Source organism: Peromyscus eremicus, chromosome 9 (genome assembly GCF_949786415.1).
Source record: "Peromyscus eremicus chromosome 9, PerEre_H2_v1, whole genome shotgun sequence".
NCBI classification, from domain to species: domain Eukaryota; kingdom Metazoa; phylum Chordata; class Mammalia; order Rodentia; family Cricetidae; genus Peromyscus; species Peromyscus eremicus.
Window position 1 is genome coordinate 686,654 of NC_081425.1, and position 13,794 is coordinate 700,447.

At 37.0% G+C, this 13,794-nt stretch overlaps 1 protein-coding gene and 1 non-coding gene across 4 annotated transcripts in view; both read left to right on the plus strand.

Annotated features, from left to right (window-relative positions):
• The window catches only part of Fgf14 (fibroblast growth factor 14), a 651,360-nt gene that overhangs the window by 548,181 nt on the left and 89,385 nt on the right, over positions 1-13,794 (plus strand). The window lies entirely within an intron of this gene.
• On the plus strand, positions 11,740-11,812 carry Trnak-cuu (transfer RNA lysine (anticodon CUU)). Its single transcript has one exon. It is a non-coding gene; the product is annotated as a tRNA-Lys (tRNA).

Below are 13,794 nucleotides of genomic sequence, written 5' to 3' on the forward strand. Positions count from 1 at the left end.
ATTTGCTATAAATTTCTCTGAAATGTGAGACTGAACCATGTTTAGAACCTGCAAGCAATCACTGGCTTCAGTTGGCAGTCACAGATGACCCCTTAGGTCTCACATTATTCTTGTGTTTTGTATACTCAAAGTTTGTGTTGACATCCTCTACATGTTTTAAATACACACTGTGATCTTTTTTGATAAAGAATCTATGCTTAGATGTCTTTACATCTTTACATATATATTATGGCTTCAGGGTTTTTTTTATGGAATTACTATGAGAATGAACATGCATGTCTCTACATCTGGATATGTTTCTTGCTATTTTTCTTCTGTTTGTTTTGTCCTAATCCAATTTGTTTGTTTTTGTTTTGTTTTATTTTATTATTACTTTTAGATGTCTGTTTGTTTTCTAAGAAGAGACAGAAGGGGTGTGGATTCAGGTGAGAAGGGGGATCTTGGAGGTCTTGGAAGACAGGAAACCATAATCAGAATATATTGTATGAAAAAAATCTATTTTCAATAAAAGAAAAATAGAAGAAAAATGTTACAAACTTTACTGGAAGTTTATGGGCTAGTATTTCCAAAATAAAATAAACCTTTGTTATAAAGCACATAAAAGTTCACACAGTCCTTGCAAATGCAGCCTACCAGTATTTCACAGGAAAGCTGTGTGATGTGCCACATGGATTCAATGTGAATGAATAGGTAAGTAGAATAAAGAGATTGAGTGTGTGGGTGCATGTTAGAGAACATTTAATTTAGTTAATAATTAAGACTGAGTTAAGATAACAGGGAGGATATAATTGAGTAACCAAAACATCCATAGGATTTCCAAATGTGTTTAGTAGCAAATATTGTACTTAGAAAGTAGCAGCATATGCTTGTACAAGTAATGAGAACATAAAATAAAAGATGAATAAGAAGATAGAATTGAAGAGTATCTGCTGAGAGAGAAAATAAGAAAGGGGGGAAGGAAGGAGAAAGGAACAGAGGCGGGAGGGGGAGAGATTAAAATAGATCAACAGAATCAAGATTTGAATTATGTGTCTTTTTAAATGACTAAGTGGGTAACATTCATTTAAATATAGTTTCAATTTTTTTTGCATTTATTTATCTTATGTGTTTCTCTTTGTGCACATGCATGAATTATATATGTATGTGTATGTGTATGTATGCATGTATGGGCACAGGCATGTCACAGCACATATGTGGAAATCAAAGGATATCTTATGGAAGTCAGTTCTCTTCTTCCATTATGTTGGTTCTTGGAATCAAACATAAGTCACTGAGATTCAAGCAACCTCTCCATTGAACCATCTCACCAGCCATAAATATAATCTTAAGAAAAATTTTCATTAACTACATAAAATAAAAAAAAAAAATTTCAGACTTCTTTTATGTCCTATTCATGGGAATTTAAGCAAGTCAGGATAAATAATATTAATAGAATATATGTTTTTGAAAGTAAATCATATAATTTGCATTTTAAACCTATAAGTTCAAGCATTCATTAATATGCTGAATACTGAGGGTTTGCCTTACGTCTAGCACTGTTGATGACACTAGAGATACATGAGGGAACATGTGCACATGTCATTGTTCTTATAGTCCTTAAGCATTAGTAATGGCTTATCAATGCACACTGAAAAAAAGGGTAGATGTAAATACAAAGGAACAAAGGAAGATTTGAATGGAATCAGTTTTCACAGCAACACAATTAGCATTAGAAAGAGGAAAATAGTGTTTATTTTCTTTACTTTGCTAATAGTCTAATGCATGTAATGTTGGGGAGAGGTGAGATACTTAATGGTTATCTTGGGCAGAAATGTTTGTTGTCTAAAATTGATCTGACTTGGTTAAGAAGAAATTTCTTTAAATATTGAAAACACTGAAAAAGAAATTTTGTGTGTATCTCCAACCCTCTTTTTGTCTCTCTGTCTGTCTCTGTCTCTCTTGCTAATGTACACATACACACACACACACACACACACAGACACACACACACACAGACACACACACACACACACAGACACACACACACTACCAAAAATTCAAAAGGAGGCAACAGTCATTTTCAGAAATGTTTATTACAAATCACAAAATGAAACACACATCAATAAAAAAAACTTGAGGCTTTCTTGCATTGAAATGATAAGAGTCTTAATATGATTTATCATAAATTATTTTGAGTGAAATAAAATTTTGTAACAATTTACAAAAATTTTTCTTTTGCTTCTAGATTTCTATGTTCCTTCATAGATATTCTTTCTCCCCATCAAATTATTCTTAAATATTTTAAAATATATTCTTTCTAATTCATTCATGGCTTTGTAAATTAATATGAATACTTTACTTGAAATGATGCATATTTATTTTGTCTTGATCAAGAAAAGTAATGAACATATGGTAACCAGCAAGTAAAGAGCTCTTGGGAATCCAATATGTATGGTTTTGGTTTTAATCTGTGAAATGTCACATCCACTCACTTATCACAAATGGCATTGTCTCAATTTTTTTTCTGTGTGACATTATTCAGTGCCAAGGAAACTTAAAGAAGAATGGACTTATTCTGGTTCAATTCAAGTGTATAGTTTATCAAGGTGTGGTAGTCATGACCTTAGGAGACTGAGGCAGTAAGTCACATTACATCTGCATTCAAGAAACAGAGAACAATGACTCACTTTGTCTTTTTTATACAGTCCAGGATACCAGTTTAGAGGATGGTATTCCAACCTACACAGAATGAGCAGGATTAATTCTTTCAATTAACCTAATCAGATTAACTAGAGGCAATGCCAGAGGCCTGACTCCCAGGTTATTCTAGACTCACCAAATTGACAGCTGAGATTAGTCATCACAGCTCCACCCTTTGTCAGCTTAACACCCAGCACATTAAATTGCCACCTTCTACCTTTTATCCCTCAAAATCTCATGTTCAGTTTATAATTCAAAATAAATTCTAGCTTCAAATGTCTCAGTGATCTTTAACAATCTCAATAGTTTAAAAGTCCAAATTTCTCATGTCATCTGAGACTCAAAGTGATCTCTTATCTGTGAGCTCCTAAAAATAAAAAATAAGTTACATATTCCCAACACAGCATAAAAACTCCTATTCTAAAATAGAAAAACCAGGACATAGCAAGGAAGGATCAAATCAAAGTGAGATCAAAACCCAGCAGGTCCTTAGGTCCATGTCCATGTCTAGCATCTGGAACTCCTGATGAAAGTGACTAGGACACAAAGGACTTAGGTAGCCCCACTCTCCAGCTCTGCCATCTTCAGCTGGGGTAGTCTATCTCTTAAGTCTGCTCCACTCCAGGCCTTAAGATTTCCTTGGTAGATATCTCACAATCCTGCCATCTTTAGTATCCTTTGGTTTTCATTACAACTAAGATACTTGACTGCTTTTTGAAACTATAAAACAGAACTGCATGACCCCTTCTATCTTGTATCTTCCATGTTCCGGTGCCAGTACCATATTGACATCAACACCAAATTCTGCTGCCAGTTTAGAATGTAGTCTGGCCCAGTTGGATCATAACAGCATCAGCTTCTTTGTTGGTGCTGGAGAAACTCTTATCTAGGAAGTTCCTTTAAGAAACATGAACTCCCTCAGTTTAGACTTTCTTTTTCCAAATGGGTCTTCATAAGATGGAACCTTTGATGATTGCAGTTTCCTATTGTCCCAGTGACATGCATGAGGTTTCTCTTCAGTGGTGCTGATAACATTGACAATTAAGTTGATTTCTCAGCATCAATGTGAATGCTCTCCTGAAATTCCCTCTGCAGACAAATTCGTCCATTACCTTTAAATTCAACTTCACTCAAATTCTTGGGACATGGGTAGAATAAAAACAGATTCTTAACCAAAATATCAGATTGGTCTTATTCCAGTTTCTGACAGTATTTTTTTCACCTCTAAAACCACAGAAGTTGTTTTCCCGCTGTCCACACTTCCTTGTGCCTTCTAGTATTCAAGCTTTCACAAGAATGGCTTGTTACTTACAGCACTTCAGGACTTTTCTAGTCCAACATTCCAAACTCATCCATATTTCTCAGTTCCAAAATGCCTACAACCACATTCTCAGGTTCATCACAGTAATGGCCCCAATCTCAGTATCATTTTTTTTTGGCTGAATTACTGCTGCTGTGATAAAATACTCTGACAAAATAACTTAAGTATGAAATGGTTTATTTTGCTCTATAATTCAAGGTACATCCCATCATGTCAAGAAAATTAAAATATTAAGAGTTTGAGAAGGCAGCTGGTCACATTACACATGTAGAAAGAAGCACAGAGAAATGAATGTTTGTAGTAGGCTCATTTTCTCCTTCTTGCACAGTGCAGGGTTCCATCTCAGGGTGTGGTACCACCCACAATGGGCAGGTTTTCCTACCTTAATCAATCTAATTATAGTAACCTCCCGCAGGCATGCTCAGAAGCCCATCTCCCATCTTCTAGACTTCCTTGGGTTGATAATTGAGACTAACCATCACAGGCATCTAGGAAATGCTAAGTGACCAAGTCCCATCAGCAATATATTTCCTGTCTGGTTTTCTCCTGAGTTGTCAGATATGGAATTGTTCTATTGAGAATGGAAGTTCTCTGTTTTTTGTTTTTTTTATCTTGGAAGTCCCCTATTTTTATAAATAGCCACCTTTTGTTTTGTTTTTGTTTTTGTTTTTGTTTTTTGTTTTAAGAGAAAGGGTTTCTCTGTGTAACTGTCTGAAACTAGCTCTGTATACCAGGCTGTCCTCAAACTCACAAAGATCTACCTTACTCTGATTCCCAAGTGCTGGGATTAAAGGCATGTGCCAACACAGTCCAGCAGCTTTGTTATTGTTATGTTGAATGTAGTGGTTCACATAACCTGCCACATAGATGATAAAAGTGAGAGACTCATGCAGATGATAAAATAATAATAAATAAATGTAAAAAAAATTTAAAGTGGAACACTCTTTTGATATTACTTGATGAAACAATGGTAAATGGATGAGAAGCTTCCTTTTTGCTGGTAGTTAACTGTGGAATTTTATATAGTAGCCATCCTCAAGCGTATGGCTTCACATAGAAATTCTCATTTTATGTGTAAAAGGAAATATCTTTGTGTTACCCACATTCCCCAGTACTCTGACTCTAGTGACCCTTGGTTGTAAATGTGGGAGATTTCCATTAATCACTGGTTTGATATGACATGCAAAACTCTGTTGTAACAAGGAATCAATGGAGTTTAAGAAACAAGTCTATATCAGATTAATATGTTCTCTAAGATCAAAATCCACACGTAACATTTTAGCTTTTCATTTTAAGGTTTTCAGCATGTATTGTACTCTCACATGGAGGCAACTGTCTGAACTCTCAGAGAATGTAATAGTGTTTGTTTGAGAACAGAAACAGCTGTGACATTCTCTTATGAATGGCACAAGGTATGAAGTAGGACAATTATCTTGTTTGGATGGAACATTACATTAGGTTTCTTTAATTTGTGTCAGGATATAACAATGTGCATTTACCAGCTTGGAAACTTTACTGAGCTTAAGAATTCAGCATAACTTACTCCACTACTACAACTAAGCAACAAGATGACAGGTTTTGGGATTTTAATAGAAATTGGCAATGTACTGGATTGTGATTAAAGTGAAGAATTATAGATTTAAATTGTTTGTAGGCTAGCCAACATCAAGCTACTAGACATGGAGGGCTCTATGTACATGTTTGTGCTTGTGTATATGATGATGTGTATACATATGTATACATGTATGTACACACTCATATATGTATATAGTTATACACATGCATATACATACATATCTATTTGTAACATTTAGAAATATTTCTATATAGGCATTTCTTAAATGCAGGCATCTCAAGCCCTGAACAATTTGTAAGAAATTATCTTTCAATATCCTACTGATAAAATGACTAAACATGGCAGTCATTTTTCTCCTTGGAGAATGAGAGCCCTATCTTGTGCCATACTTTAAATTGTGCATCCAAAGTTCCATGAAACAAAGGCTTGCTCCTGGAGTGTTACTATTGGGAAGTAATAGAATATTTAACAGGTTAGGTCTAGAGTAATATCTTCTGGTTATTAGGAGTGAACTTTGGTTGGAATACTGGGACTTCAACCCCCTCCTCTTCCTTGTTGTTCCCTGACCATAAAGCATACATTTTCTGTATTTATCTTTCTCGATAATGTTGGTAGACAACATCTATTTCTGTCAACAGTGATACAAATGTTTCTTTCTTTTTAATTGAAATTATTATTTTGATCATTTAATACATGTACAAATGTATTCTAATTACTCTCACCCTGTTTTATTTCCCTTCCATCAATGTTAATCCTATGTACAGGTGGGTCCTTTCCTATGTGCATATCCTGTTTAATATCTAAAGATAATGATTCCCCTTCTCCTAGAATCCTTCATTAGTAGTTGAGCAAAGAAGTGTGAGTGCCAGGAGTTCCTTCTTTTCTTATAACTTTATAGGTCCAGTCTCATGCAGGCCCAGTTCAAAAGCCATAACTGCTGTGTGTTCATGATACAGTGACTGTATTATGTCCAGAGGACAGCATTCAGTAGCCTTTCTCCCTGTCTTCTAGCTTTAACATTCTTTGCACTTCTTCTGAGATATTCCCAGTCATCAATTCCTTCCTGCTGAAATCTAATCAAAGAGAAGTTAATTGCTCCAACAATAGTCTTCAGAATATTTCTTAAATTTAAATTCCACTCCATTTCCGTTGAAACTTAAAAACAATATAAAATGAAAAAGTCGTGAAGTTTATAAGGACTTCTCTCGGTAAGCATCTATCATGATCAGACAAAAACTTCCCATTTGGAAGTTTTTGTATCAAAGTATTTTAGCATTGTTCCCACACTGGTACTTTGAAAAACAACCTTATAATGCCATGCCCTTTTAGAAAAATATGAGGGGGTCTGTGGATTGTTTGTATCCATTTTCCACATTGGCCGGAGTGAATGCAAAGACTGGAAAGCAGTCTTACCTGTGGGTTTCCCAGGGCAGTAGAATTCAGTCTTCAGTGTCTGTAGTTTCTTCTAGCAGCACTGTTCAAAAGATTTGGCAAAGTTATACTTGATCCACTTATACAGAACTAACCAGAATTTGTGACCATCTTCCAATGTCAAGACCCTTATGTAATCTCATCTTCAAACCCACTCTTTTTCTTATAAAGTAACATTTATAGATGTCATATATTAAGACATCTTTTCTTTGTGTCCATTGAAACATCTTACCATATGGTTCAGTGAAACACTGTCATGTTTACCATTGAATATTTAATTCTAAGCAAGCTTTCTCTGACATCACAGAATTGTCCCCAATTCCTCTGTAATCTTACAGATTTTCTCCAGTGCAGACCAGTTCTTATTGGAGTTCAGCAGTAGAATGAGTTGATGCATGACATTATTTGAATTCAGAACTATTAATTCTTCTAGCTCATTAAACAAGTGAATTAAACCAAAGATACAGAGGGATCTAACCCATAAAATATGGGAATACTTTTTAAAGGAGTGAACAGATAAAAGAAAGAATCCTCAAATGCAGAAAATTCTCTGAATGTAAAATACTTTTTCTGTCTCTGGGAGAAATAAAACCTCAATGGCCTAAGGTAACCAGTCTTGTCTCAGACTTATGAAAACTTCTTATATGTGTATAGAGGTCTTCAAACTGCATGACACTATATTAGCCTACATTTCTGCAACATTAAATATCCATAAGAAACCCTGTAGTAGTTACAATTTATATAATATTCTCATATTCTCTAACTCCCTCTAAAGAGAACTCATTAGTAACTATATATATCAGAGGAGCACAGCCAGCTAGCCTGATAAAACTGCAGCTGCCCTGTTCTCAGTAGTGTGCATAGGCATGCATGCTAGCTACTTCCCACTGAGCCAACTTAGAGTCTGCCGCTGCACCTGGTGATTGGTGACCCATGACAATCAGAATGCCTGGAGCCAACGAGAAAGAGACAACACAGCTAAGAGAGTCTCCAGCTGCCAATGGGAAATAGGGAGGAAGTATATAGGTTCTCATTTCAGCAATAAAGGAGTCCACTGCTTGCTTCTCACCTGACTCTTGGTGTCTGTGTTGTTAATGCAGTGCCTTCTCAACCCCTCTCACAAGGAGTGTCCAGATAGAGTGACCCATAACATACACACATATGTGTATGTGTATACATATATATATATATATATATATATGTATATATACTGTACATCTAACACTTCTTTAAGTCTCTGAAATATATCATTTAATTCAATTGCCACAAATTCTATGAAGCATAATAATGTATCCTCTAGATGTCTACAATGTGATTTCCAAGGTCTGTGACTAAATCACCTTATATCATAAGAGAAATTACACAGAATGCATCATTGAGCTAAGGATGCTGAGATGAGTTTGTAGAAGTAACCGTCTTATTAAATAAGAAACACAGAGCCAATGTAAAGATAAAAGCCCAAGAGGTCAGAGCTAAGAGCCTTACCCTTCCTACTTCAGCGATCCTCTTCAGCCAAGAGAGACCTACTTCCTGTGTGTTTGTCTTTATATAGACTTTCTATTTTGCCTTCTCATTGGTTGTAAACCCAACCACACGACCGCCTTGTCACTGCCTGTCTGTACAGACCTCCAGATATTCTATGGTTGGTATTGAGATTAAAGGCATGTGTCTCCAATGCTGGCTGTATCCTTGACCACACAGAGATCTACCTAGCTCTGCCTACCAAGTACTGGGATTAAAGTCGTGCACCACGAATGCTCAACTCTGCTATGGCTTGCTATTAGCTCTGACCCCCAGGCAACTTTATTTATTAACATACAAATAAAATCACATTTCAGTACAAATAAAATATCACCATATGAGTTCATTTTGAATTTTCCAGTAGACGAAATATAATCACGAGAATTATTAACAATAAAGAACCAGAGTATGAAGTCAGAATGATGCAGTGTGCTAGGGTTCAACTGCCATGGCTGGCATTGGAGCACCTAAGTGCAGACAGTCTAGTTAAGCTGGAAAACTGATAAGCTTCCTTCTTCCCCTCAAGTCTCCAGAAGGAAATATGTATGTGCCAACATCCTGGTTTTACCCAGAGGGACCTTCTTTAGACTTCAGGATTTCAAAGGTGAAAAATAGGCATGTGTTGTTTCACACCCCAAACAAGAGATGGATATAGATGATGACTCTTTCACCTGAGTAAAAATAAGGATTAGAAGTGTCACATGGCATTAGTGACTTGCCTGAGGTGAAACAGTCAAGTGGTAGACTAGGCACATAATTAAGGCAGTTTACTTATAGAGATATTTTTTAAACCTCCTTACCTACCTATAAACAATAATCAAATATGTCTCTAGATGGAAGAATTTGCCACACCTGTGAAATCTTGGTTCACCAGGAACCTGCAATCTCAGCGTACTTGGTAGATAATAGAAATTCCCCACTAGTTGATGCTGCTGACCAGATTTTATGCTTCTTTCCATCATTCATCATAATGATTCTCATTGCTGCCTCCCCCTCCTCCAATCCTTGGATAACCTCAGAGCCGCTTATAAGATGATGGCAAAAGTGCAGAAAGAAAACAACACCAGGATGCTATAGTTCTATGTAGCTACATTTGTGATGTCTTGGGTTTCTGTGATAGCCTTAGCTTCATTTCAAATGCAGCAACTCTATTCAGAAAGTAGATAATGTTCTCTGTGATATAAAGTTTATGAAAGAGAATTATTGACTAAGGAGGCTCACAAACTTGCCTAATGTCTCCTAGGGCGAAAATGTGGGAGCAATGGCTGGTCTATGTCCAGTGTCACTGTGGCATGAGGATGAACAGGGTTGTAAAGTTACCTTTGTTTGATTAAAGCATAGTGTTTATTAGTTTTAAAATCCCAGAAACTTCTTTTTTGTTGTTGTTGTTGTTGTTTTTTCAAGACAGAGTTTCTCTGTGTAGCTTTGCGCCTTTCCTGGAACTCACTTGATAGCCCAGGCTGGCCTCGAACTCACAGAGCTCCGCCTGGCTCTGCCTCCCAAGTGCTGGGGTTAAAGGCGTGCGCCACCACCACCCGGTGAAAAAATCCCAGAAACTTCTATTCAGCATATGAACTTCATTTAAAAGAACATCTAGAGATGGGCAAAGTGCTCATTTACTTATTTCAAGAATTAAAAACGATGGTGGGTTAAATATTTGTCTTTTGATAGAAGTTAAATGAATGCTAATAACTATTGCCATCACTATTGAATTTGGGTAAAGTTGGTTTACTTTGCATTTCAGAGAGTGCCATTCAGCCAAGGAAGTTATTTTTTAAATCCTTCCATCCCCAACTGACCCAGAAATTATGGTTTCATTTCTCTATAGTTTCAGTTACTATGTTCAATCACTGCTGAAATTAAGTGGAAATTTCCAGATCTAACAAGCATAAGGTTAAAATGGTACAGCATTCTGAGAAGCCTGACAAGAGGTCATGTGTAGCTAGAGTTTTCCTGCCTGGCCCACAGTCAGGACAAATTTCTCTCACCTGCCAGTCCCACAGCCACTCAGACCCAACCAAGTAAACACAGAGACTTATATTGGTTACAAACTGTATGGCCATGGCAGGCTTCTTGCTAACTGTTCTTACAGCTTAAATTAATCCATTTCCATTAATCTATACCTTGCCACATGGCTTGTGGCTTACCGGCATCTTCACATGCTGTTTGTCATCGTGGCAGCTGGCAGTGTCTCTCTCCTCAGCCTTCCACTTCCCAGCTTTATTCTCCTCCTTGTCCCGCCTACACTTCCTGCCTAGCCAATGGCCAATCAGTGTTTTATTTATTGACTAATTAGCAACACATTTGCCATACAGAACATCCCACAACACTTCCCCCTTTTTTTCTTTTCAAAAGGGAAGGTTTTAACCTTAACAAAGTAAAATTACATATAATTTGGGAATTTGGGCATAGCTTCTCTTACTACTTCCTGCTGGAGGGGGGCGCTGTATCTTATGGGGACACAAAGAAAATTTTAGAATTATGGAGTAGTCCATGAGGCTGTATCGCCTGAGCCAGTTGGCTTCAAATGGTTCTGGATGTTGGATCATCTGGGCCATAGTGTCATCGGAGACCTTTCAGGGGGTCTTGGCTGGTCAAATCTGATGTATCTTAATCTGCAACAAATCCATAGCCTCTGGCTTTCTGTGGGAACAAAAGCAGAGTCTCCTTTCCAAAGCAACATAACCTTATATCCAAATTTTGAAGTCAAGGTATCTTTAAAATATACATTTTGGCATAACTCAACAGCTTTTACAATCAAATGTTTTTCTGCAGTTAAAAATCCCAAAGACAACATAATCCAGATTCTCTGTGTAATATTCATCTTTACTTGGCTTATTTTTTATATTAATTTTACTGTCTCTTTAAAGACTTTATTTTTTAAAACTATGTATTTGTTTCTATAACTGTATATATCACCTTTTTTTCTCTTTCAAGCCTACGTATCTTTTACACACATTGTAAACTATTACATCTGAATCTGTCTTATTGTGAATCTATTGCTTTAAACTGCAGCAGCTGTGGCTGCTGGCTCCACCCACCTCAGCTTCCCAACATGGCGGTGGTATAGTACGTTTACAGCCAGCTCTGGGAGCTATCATGGGTCTATGCTTTTAGCCAAGCAGTGTGTAGCCCAGAAACCTCTTTTTTTTTTTGTACTAGCAAAGGCTAAAGTCACCATGCAGCTTAATGTGCCACTCCCACGTTGGGCGCCCGGCTAGTTCAGTCGGTAGAGCATGGGACTCTTAATCCCAGGGTCGTGGGTTCGTGCCCCACGTTGGGCACCATTTGTAGCTAGAGTTTTCCTGCCTGGCCCACAGTCAGGACAAATCTCTCTCACCTGCCAAGTCCCACAGCCACTCAGACCCAACCAAGTAAACACAGAGACTTATATTTTTTACAAACTGTATGGCCGTGGCAGGCTTCTTGCTAACTGTTCTTACAGCTTAAATTAATCCATTTCCATTAATCTATACCTTGCCACATGGCTTGTGGCTTACCGGCATCTTCACATGCTGTTTGTCATCGTGGCGGCTGGCAGTGTCTCTCTCCTCAGCCTTCCACTTCCCAGCTTTATTCTCCTCCTTGTCCCGCCTACACTTCCTGCCTAGCCAATGGCCAATCAGTGTTTTATTTATTGATTAATTAGCAACACATTTGCCATACAGAACATCCCACAGCAGTCATGTCAACCCTTCAAGGGTGTATAAGATCATCCTTTGTGCAATGGTTCACCCTGCATATGGTACCTGTCTGTCAGTCAATTAGAAGTCATTTAGATATCAGATCTACCACTGAGCTACTACAGAACTTGTGTTCATGTAGTCCTCTTTTTACTTAATTATGACAAAACACAAAGTAGTAATGGTAGGAATTCAGATATGCCAGAGGGAAGCCATAAAGTTTTGTATTGAATGAAAAGAGTAAGAATAAAAGATACTATTGTATGCTGAAATTGCTAAGATATAGAGCAGAATGAACCTTCCATTGGCAAAAGTATGAATAAGTACAAAGAAATTCATGCTGGCCTTGATGTGGAAGATATGGCCACTGAGGGTGATATGAATTTAAACAGGAAAGATTTTGCATTATAGAATCTGGTACTGTCAGAAGGTTCAAACATTCACTGTGGATTTCAGAATAAATTCAGTATGGGTAAGTAGGAACACAGTGGTATTTAATTTAGAGCTGGGTCATCAGTTTCTCTAATTAACCATGGAGTTATTTTAAAGATGATGCTAAAAATAGATTTTAAGTAGGGTGGGTTTTTGTTTGTTCTTCAGCTGGGAAGCAAATATTTTGAAGATTTTTCTGTTGCTGACTGGCTTGCACATTCTTCGATGAAACAAAGGAAATCTAATTACTCCCCCCCCCCCCTTAGCCACCGTTAAAATTCCTTTCAGGTACTCTTCATTGTAATTACGTAATGTTTTTCTTTCTATCTTGTGTGGTAGTTGGTGCTCCTTTGTAAATTAGACATCCAAAACCTGTATGACACTTTAGGATCCTGCAGAGGACTGGTTTCACCAATTTATTCCTGGCTATCATTCTGACACCTGTACTTGCTTCTTTGAGACATGAGAGCACAAGGCTGGCTATGAACTAGCTAGTTTCTTTTCCATTTTGTTTTGCTTGTACTTCCAAAAGGACTCTAGGTTAGTCATAGTATCATTCCTCAATTCTAGATTTGCTTCCCTGGATGTCAATGCACATAAGCATGAGATTCATCTCCCAGCCTGAAGATAAACAGAAAAACTCAGAATTGGAAGCAACAGGATCCCAGCATGCAGACAGTGAGAGACAGAGCTCACAAATGTTTTCCCTGACCTTGAGGTGTAGATGGCCACCAGGAGTTCCTATTACCTAGTGAGACTTCTGTAATGAGTTTCTAATGAGCTAATATAGAAAGAATAGTGAGAAAGAACTGAGCTGTTCTCTCTGCTTTCTCTTCTTGAGTACATACATTTTTAAAAATGAATGCAAGAAAAGCAGAAAGCAGGAAGGTTTATTTTTTAATACATTCTTTCTGTTTTAAATCCAGAGATATTTTTCTTTTATTAAAAATAGATTCTTTCTTGATACCATGTATCCTGATTATAGTTTCTCCTAAAATCCAGAGATATTTTTGTCACAACACAGTAAGAATAATTAGAATAAAATTACAGTGTGTAAATAATTAAATAATCCATGGATTAAGCCCATAATAGACTGGTTACTGTGGTCTCATAATAGAATGGCTATTGTGGGTCTACTCTAAACATCATTG